The 8,432-nt window shown below is 38.1% G+C and overlaps 1 non-coding gene across 1 annotated transcript; it reads left to right on the top strand.

The window, feature by feature from the left end:
• Positions 1-3,007: 3,007 nt before the first annotated feature.
• LOC127742338 (small nucleolar RNA R71) lies at positions 3,008-3,111 on the top strand. The gene has a single exon (XR_008003527.1). It is a non-coding gene; the product is annotated as a small nucleolar RNA R71 (small nucleolar RNA).
• The last annotated feature ends 5,321 nt before the right edge of the window (positions 3,112-8,432 follow it).

Genomic DNA, 8,432 nt, shown 5'->3' with positions numbered 1-8,432 from the left:
CTTCTAGTGTAGGGGCATGCATCTTCTTGCATCATGGGCAAGTTGAACGCCAACCTTACATTTTTCGGACTAAAATCTAAGCATTTCCCCCAAACCATTGTAAGCCAATTCTTTGGGTTTAGGTTCATGCTTTGATAATGGTTCCTAGTGATCCATGCGTTTGCATAGAACTCTTGAACCATTAAGATTATGACTTTTAAAATGGGTTGGTAAGAACTTCCCAACCTCTTCTTTGGATCTCATGTCGGATCTCCGGATACTCATTTTTCTTGAGCATGAAAGGGACCTCAGGGATAACCTTCTTCTTGGCCACAACTTCATAGAAGTGGTCTTGATGGACCTTTGAGATGAATCTCTCCATCTCCTATGACTCGGAGGTGGAAGCTTTTGTATTTCCTTTCCTCTTTCTAGAGGTTTCTCCGGCCTTAGGTGCCATAAATGGTTATGGAAAAACAAAAAAAAGCTATGCTTTTACCACACCAAACTTAGAATTATTGCTCGCCCTCGAGCAAAAGAAGAAAGAGTAGACGAAGAAGAAGAAGAAGAAGAAATAAAGGAGAGGGAGAGAGATGTGTATTTGGCCAAGAGGGAGAAGAGAGGGTTTTGTTGTGTGAAAATAAAGAAGGATAGAGGGGTTTATATAGTGGAGGGAGAGGGGTTGGTTCGGTCATTTAGGGTGGGGTTTGGGTGGAAAGAGATTTTGAATTTGAAGGTAGGTGGGGTTTATGGGGAAGAGTAGATGGATGTGATTGGTGAAGAGGTAATGGGAAAGAGAGATTGAGGTGATTGGTGAGGGGTATAGTGGTATTAGATTGTGTGAAGAAGAGAGAAGTGGGGTAGGTGGGGATCCTGTGGGGTCCACAGATCATGAGGTGTCAAGGATTTATCATCCCTGCACCAATTAGGCATGTAAATGCCTTCTTTATGCAATCCTGGCATTTAACGCCAGACTGCAGCATGTTTCTGGCGTTAAACGCCACTTCGATGCTTGTTTTGGGTGTTCAACGCCAATCTGCAGCATGTTTCTGGCGTTGAACGCCACTTCCATGCTTGTTTCTAGCGTTTAACGCCAGTCTGATGCTTCTTTCTGGCGTTAAACGCCAGCTCTATGCTCTTTACTGGCGTTTAAATGCCAGTGAGTTCCTCCTCCAGGGTGTACTTTTTCTTCTACTGTTTTTGATTTTGTTTTTAATTTTTGCAATTATTTTGTGACTCCACATGATCATAAACCTAATAAAACATAAAAGAGCAAGAAAAATATAGATAAATAAAAATTGGGTTGCCTCCCAATAAGCACTTCTTTAATGTCAATAGCTTGACAGTGAGCTCTCATGGAGCTTCATAGATGTTCAGAGCATTGTTAGGACCTCCCAACACCAAACTTAGAGTTTGAATGTGGGGGTTCAACACCAAACTTAGAGTTTGGTTGTGGCCTCCCAACACCAAACTTAGAGTTTGATTGTGGGGGCTTTGTTTGACTCTGTATTGAGAGAAGCTTATCGTGCCTCTTTTCCATGGTTGCAGAAGAAGATCCTTGAGCTTTAAACACAAGGTAGTCCCCATTCAATTGAAGGACTAGCTCTCCTCTGTCAACATCAACCACGGCTCCTGTTGTGGCAAGGAAGGGTCATCCAAGGATGATGGATTCATTCTCATCCTTCCCAGTGTCTAGGATTGTGAAATCAGCAGGGATGTCCTCTACCAATCTATAAGCTTGTTTTATTGACTTGTCTGCCATCTCTAATGAGATTCTTGCAGCTTGCACCTCAAAGATCCCCAGTTTCTCTATTACAGAGAGTGGCATAAGATTTATACCTGACCCCAGGTCACACAGAGCCTTCTCAAAGGTCATGGTGCCTATGGTACAGGGTATTAAGAATTTACCAGGATCTTGTTTCTTTTGAGGTAAAGTTTACTGAACCCATGTATTTAGTTCACTAATGAGCAAGGGAGGTTCACCTTCCCAAGTCTCATTACCAAACAACTTGGCATTCAGCTTCATGATGGCTCCTAGATATTGAGCAACTTGCTCTTCAGTTACATCTTCATCCTTTTCAGAGGAAGAATAGTTCTCAGAGCTCATGAATGGCAGAAGGAAGCTTAATAGAATCTCTATGGTCTCTATATGAGCCTCAGATTCCTTTAGGTCCTCAATAGGGAACTCCTTTCTGTCTGGGGGACGTCTCATGAGGTCTTCCTCATTGGGATTTATGTTCTCCCCTTCCTCCTTGGATTCGGCCATTTTGATTATATCAATGGCCTTGCACTCTCTTTTGGATTCTCTTCTGTATTGCTTGGGAAAGTACTAGGAGGAGTTTCAGTGATTTTCTTACTCACCTGGCCCACTTGTGCCTCCAAATTTCTAATGGAGGATCTTGTTTCACTCATGAAACTTAAAGTGGCCTTAGATAGATCAGAGACTATGTTTGCTAAGCTAGAGGGGCTCTGCTCATAATTCTTTGTCTGTTGCTGAGAAGATGATGGAAAAGGCTTGCCATTGCTAAACCTGTTTCTTCCACCATTATTAAAGCCTTGTTGGGGCTTTTGTTGATCCTTCCATGAGAAAATTGGATGATTTCTTCATGAGAGATTATAGTTGTTTCCATAGGCTTCACCCATGTAATTCACCTCTGCCATTGAAGGATTCTCAGGATCATAAGCTTCTTCTTCAGAAGATGCTTCTTTAGTATTATTGGATGCATTTTGCAATCCATTTAGACTCTGAGAAATCATATTGACTTGCTGAGTCAACATTTTGTTTTGAGCCAATATGGCATTCAGAGTATCAATTTCAAGAACTCCCCTCTTCTGAGGCATCCCATTACTCACAGGATTCCTCTCAGAGGTGTACATGAATTGGTTATTTGCAACCATGTCAATGAGTTCTTGAGCTTCTGCAGGCATTTTCTTTAGGTGAATGGATCCACCTGCAGAGTGGTCCAGTGACATCTTAGAGAATTCAGATAGACCATCATAGAATATATCCAAGATGGTCCACTCTGAAAGCATGTCAGAAGGACACTTTTTAGTCAACTACTTGTATCTTTCCCAAGCTTCATAGAGGGATTCACCATCTTTTTTCTTGAAGATCTAAACATCTACTCTGAGCTTGCTCAGCTTTTGAGGAGGAAAGAACTTGGCCAAGAAGGCCGTGACCAGCTTATCCCAAGAGTCCAGGCTATCTTTAGGTTGTGAGTCCAACCATGTTCTAGCCTTGTCTCTTACAGCAAAAGGGAAAAACATGAGCTTGTAGACTTCAGGATCTACTCCATTAGTCTTAACAGTATCACAGATCTGCAAGAACTTAGTTAAAAACTGATAGGGATCTTCTGATGGAAGTCCATTAAACTTGCAGTTCTGTTGCATTAGAGCAACTAGTTGAGGCTTCAGCTCAAAATTGTTTGCTCCAATGGCAGGGATTGAGATGCTTCTTCCATAAAAATTGGAAGTAGGTGTAGTATAATCACCAAGCATCCTCCTTGCACCTCCACCATTGTTATTGGGTTCGGCCATGTCTTCTTTTTCGAGATTCTCTGTAAGGTTTTCTCTAGATTGTTGTGCTTTAGATTCTCTTAGCTTCTTCTTCAGAGTCCTTTTGGGTTCAGAATCTGCTTCAACAAGAATGTCCTTGTCCTTGCTCCTGCTCATATGAAAAAGAAGAGAATAGAAAAGAAGAGGAATCCTCTATGTCACAATATAGAGATTCCTTTATGTGAGTAGAAGAAAAAAAAGAATAGAAGATGGATGAGAAAAAATTTGAACATAGAGGAGAAGAGATAGTTCGAATTTTTAGATGAAGAGAAGTGTTAGTAATTAACTAAATAAATAGAAAGAGATGAGAGGGAGAGAATTTTGAAAATTATTTTTGAAAATAGTTAGTGATTTTCGAAAATTGAGAGAAGAAATACAATTAAAATTAAAATTTGAAACAATTAGTTAATTAAAAGAATTTTGAAAAAGAGGAAGGAATTTTTGAAAATTAGAGAGAGAAAAGTAGTTAGGTGGTTTTGAAAAAGATAAAAAAACAAACAAAAAGTCAATTAGTTAGTTGAAAAAGAATTGAAAATCAATTTTGAAAAGATAAGAAGTTAGAAAAGATTTTGAAATTGATTTTGAAAAAGATATGATTTAAAAAAAGATATTTTTAATAGATATGATTGAAAAATATATTTTGGAAAATATTTGATTTTTTAAAATTAAAATTTGATTACTTGACTAACAAGAAACTAAAAGATATTATTCTAGAATTTAAAGATTGAACCTTTCTTAACAAGAAAGTAACAAACTTCAAATTTTTGAATCAATCACATTAATTGTTAGTAAAGTTTTCAAAAATCATGAAATAAAGATAAGAAAAAGATTTTGAAAATCAATTTAAAAAATTTTTTGAAAATAACAAAAGGAAAAAGAAAAGAATTGATTTTGAAAAAGATTTTGAAAAGATAAGATTTTTAAAATTGAAATCTTGACTTGACTAACAAGAAACAACTTATTTTAAAAAATTTTGACTAAGTCAACCCAAAGATTTCAAATTTTTGAGTAAAAGAAGGAAAAGATATTTTTTATTTTTTTGAATTTTTAATGATGAGAGAGAAAAATACAAATATGACCAAAAATATGAAAATTTTGGATCAAAACCAATGATGCATGCAAGAACACTATGAATGTCAAGATGAACACCAAGAACACTTTGAAGATTAAGATGAACATCAAGCCTTATTTTTGAAAAATTATAAGAAAAGAAAAACATGTAAGACACCAAACTTAGAAATTTTTCATGCTTAGACACTATGAATGCAAAAATGCATATGAAAAATAACAAAAGACACAAAACAAGAAAATATGAAGATCAAACAAGAAGACTTACCAAGAACAACTTGAAGATCATGAAGAACACCATACATGAATTTTTTGAAAAAATGCATAAATTTTAAAAACATGCAATTGACACCAAACTTAAAAATTGACACTAGACTCAAACAAGAAACACAAAATATTTTTGGTTTTTATGATTTTATTAATTTTTTTGTATTTTTTTCGAAAATTACTTTTTGGAAAAACGAAAATAAAGAAAAAATTTTGAAAGGTTTTTGAAAACTTTTTGAAAAGAAAATAAGAAGAAAATTACCTAATCTGAGCAGCAAGATGAACCGTCAGTTGTCCAAACTCAAACAATCCCCGACAACGGCACCAAAAACTTGGTGCATGAAATTGTGATCATCAACAATGACGCCAACAACTTGGAGCTCTCAAACGTGAATCACACTTTATCACAACTTCGCACAACTAACCAGCAAGTGCACTGGGTCGTCCAAGTAATACCTTACATGAGTAAGGGTCGATCCTATGGAGATTGTTGGTATCAAGCAAGCTATAGTCATCTTATAAATCTCAGTTAGGCGGATTCAAATGGTTATAATGGTTTTCGAATAAAAAGATAAATAACGCATAAAATAGAGATAGAGATACTTATGTAATTCATTGGTGGAAATTTCAGATAAGCGCATGGAGATACTGTATTCCTTTTGAATCTCTACTTTCCTACTGCTTTCATCCAATCATTCTTACTCCCTTCCATGGCAAGCTGTATGTTGGGTTTCACCGTTGTCAATGGCTACCTCCCGTCCTCTCAGTAAAAATGGTCCAAATGCTCTATCACAGCACAGCTAATCATCTGTCGGTTCTCGATCATGTCGGAATAGAATCCACTGATTCTTTTGCGTCTGTCACTACGCCCAACACTTACGAGTTTGAAGCTCGTCACAGTCATCCCATCTCAAATCCTACTCGGAATACCACAGACAAGGTTTAGACTTTCCGGATCTTAGGAATGGCCGCCAATAATTCTAGCTTATACCACAAAGACTCCGATCTTTCGGAATGGAGGCTAAGAGATACGTGCTCGATCTAAGGTAGAACGGAAGTGGTTGTTAGGCACGCGTTCATAGGTGAGAATGATGATGAGTGTCATGGATCATCACATTCATCATGTTGAAGTGCAACGAATATCTTAAAATAAGAATAAGCTGAATTGAATAGAAGAATAATAGTAATTGCATTAATACTCGAGGAACAGCAGAGCTCCACACCTTAATCTAGGGTGGGTAGAAACTCCACCGTTGAAAATACATAAGAACAAGGTCTAGGCATGGCCATGAGGCCAGCCCCCAAGCGTGATCAATAGTCTCCAAAAATGATCTAAGGAAAGACAAAGATGTCTAATACAATAGTAAAAAGTTCTATTTATACTAGACTAGTTACTAGGGTTTACAGAAATAAGTCTAAGTGTAGAAATCCACTTCCGGGGCCCACTTTGGTGTGTGCTTGGGCTGAGCTTGAGCTTTACACGTGTACAGGCTTCTATTGGGCCTAAACACCAAGTTGAAACGTATTTTTGGCATTTAACTCTGGTTTGTGACGTGTTTCTGGCGTTTTACTCCAGAATACAGCATGGAACTGGCGTTGAATGCCAGTTTGCGTCATCTAAACTAGAATACATTATGGACTATTATATATTGTTGGAAAGCCCTGGATGTCTAATTTCCAACGCAATTGAGAGCGTGCCATTTGAAGTTCAGTAGCTCCATAAAATCCTTTTCGAGTGCAGGGACGTCAGAATCCAACAGCATCAGCAGTCCTTTGTCAGCCTCCTATCAGATTTTTGCTCAGGTCCCTCAATTTCAGCCAAAAAATACCTGAAATCATGGAAAAATAAACAAACTCATAGTAAAGTCCAGAAATGTGAATTTTGCATAAAAACTAATAAAAACATCCCTAAAAGTAGCTAGATCCTACTAAAAACTACCTAAAAACAATGCCAAAAAGCGTATAAATTATCCGCTCATCATCTGGTCAAACTGGTGGACGAAATTGTGATCATCAATAATGGCTCCAAAGGCTTGGTACTCTCAACCGTGAATCACACTTTGTCACAACTCCGCACAACTAACCAGCAAGTGTACTGGGTCGTCCAAGTAATACCTTACGTGAGTAAGGGTCGATCCCACAGAGATTGTTGGTATGAAGCAAGCTATGGTCATCTTGTAAATCCCAGTTAGGTAGATTTAACTAATTTAAGAGATTATTGGTTTAAATATGATTAATAAAAATAAACAGAAAGTAAAGATAGAGTTACTCATGTAATCCAATGGTGGGAAATTCGGATAGGTGCATGGAGGTGCTGTGTTCCTTCTGAATTTCTGCTTTCCTGCTGCTTTCATCCAATCCTTCTTAATCCTTTCCATGGCAAGCTGTATGTAGGGCATCACCGTTGTCAATGGCTACATTCCATCCTCTCAGTGAAAATGGTCCAAATGCACTGTCACAGCATGGCTAATCATCTATCAGTTCTCAATCAGGTTGGAATAGAATCCAGTGATTCTTTTGCGTCTGTCACTAACGCCTAGCCTTCGGGAATTTGAAGCTCGTCACAGTCATTCAATCCCGGAATCCTACTCGGAATACCACAGACAAGGTTAGACTTTCCGGATTCCCATGAATGCCACCATCAATTCTAGCTTATACCACGAAGATTCTGATTAAGGAATCCAAGAGATATGCGCCCGGTCTAAGGTAGAATGGAAGTGGTTGTCAATCACGCGCGTTCGTAGGTGAGAATGATAATGAGTATCACGGATTATCACATTCATCAAGTTAAAGTGCAACGAATATCTTAGAACATGAATAAATCGAATTGGATAGAAGATAGTAGTAATTGCATTAAAACTTGATGTACAGTAGAGCTCCACACCCTTAATCTTTGGTGTGTAGAAACTCCACCGTTGAAAATACATAAGTGAAAGAGGTTCAGGCATGGCCGAATCGCCAGCCCCCAAACATGATCAATAGTCTCCTAGGATGGATAATAAAATAAAACTGAGACCAAAGATGTCTAATACACTAGTAAAAAGTTCTATTTATACTAGACTAGCTACTAGGGTTTACAGAAGTAAGTAATTGATTCATAAATCCACTTCCGGGGCCCACTTCGTGTATAATTGGGCTGAGCTTAATCTATCCACGAGCTGAGGCTTCTCTTGGAGTTGAACGCCAAGTTGTAACGTGTTTTGGGCGTTCAACTCTGGTTCGTGATGTGTTTCTGGCGTTTGACTCCAAAATGCAGCATGGAACTGGCGTTGAGCGCCAGTTTTTGTCATCAAATCTCGAATAAAGCATAGACTATTATATATTGCTGGAAAACTCTGGATGTCTACTTTCCAACGCCGTTGAGAGAGCACCATTTGAAGTTTTTTAGCTCCAGAAAATCCATTTCGAGTGCAGGGAGGTCAGATTCCAACAGCATCAGCAGTCCTTTGTCAGCCTCCTATCAGAGTTTTGCTCAGGTCCCTCAATTTCAGCCAGAAAATACCTGAAATCACAAAAAAACACACAAACTCATAGTAAAGTCCAGAAATGTGAATTTAGCATAAAAA

This window comes from Arachis duranensis, chromosome 9 (genome assembly GCF_000817695.3).
Source record: "Arachis duranensis cultivar V14167 chromosome 9, aradu.V14167.gnm2.J7QH, whole genome shotgun sequence".
Taxonomy (NCBI): Eukaryota; Viridiplantae; Streptophyta; class Magnoliopsida; order Fabales; family Fabaceae; genus Arachis; species Arachis duranensis.
This window is presented reverse-complemented; position numbering and strand designations above follow the sequence as displayed.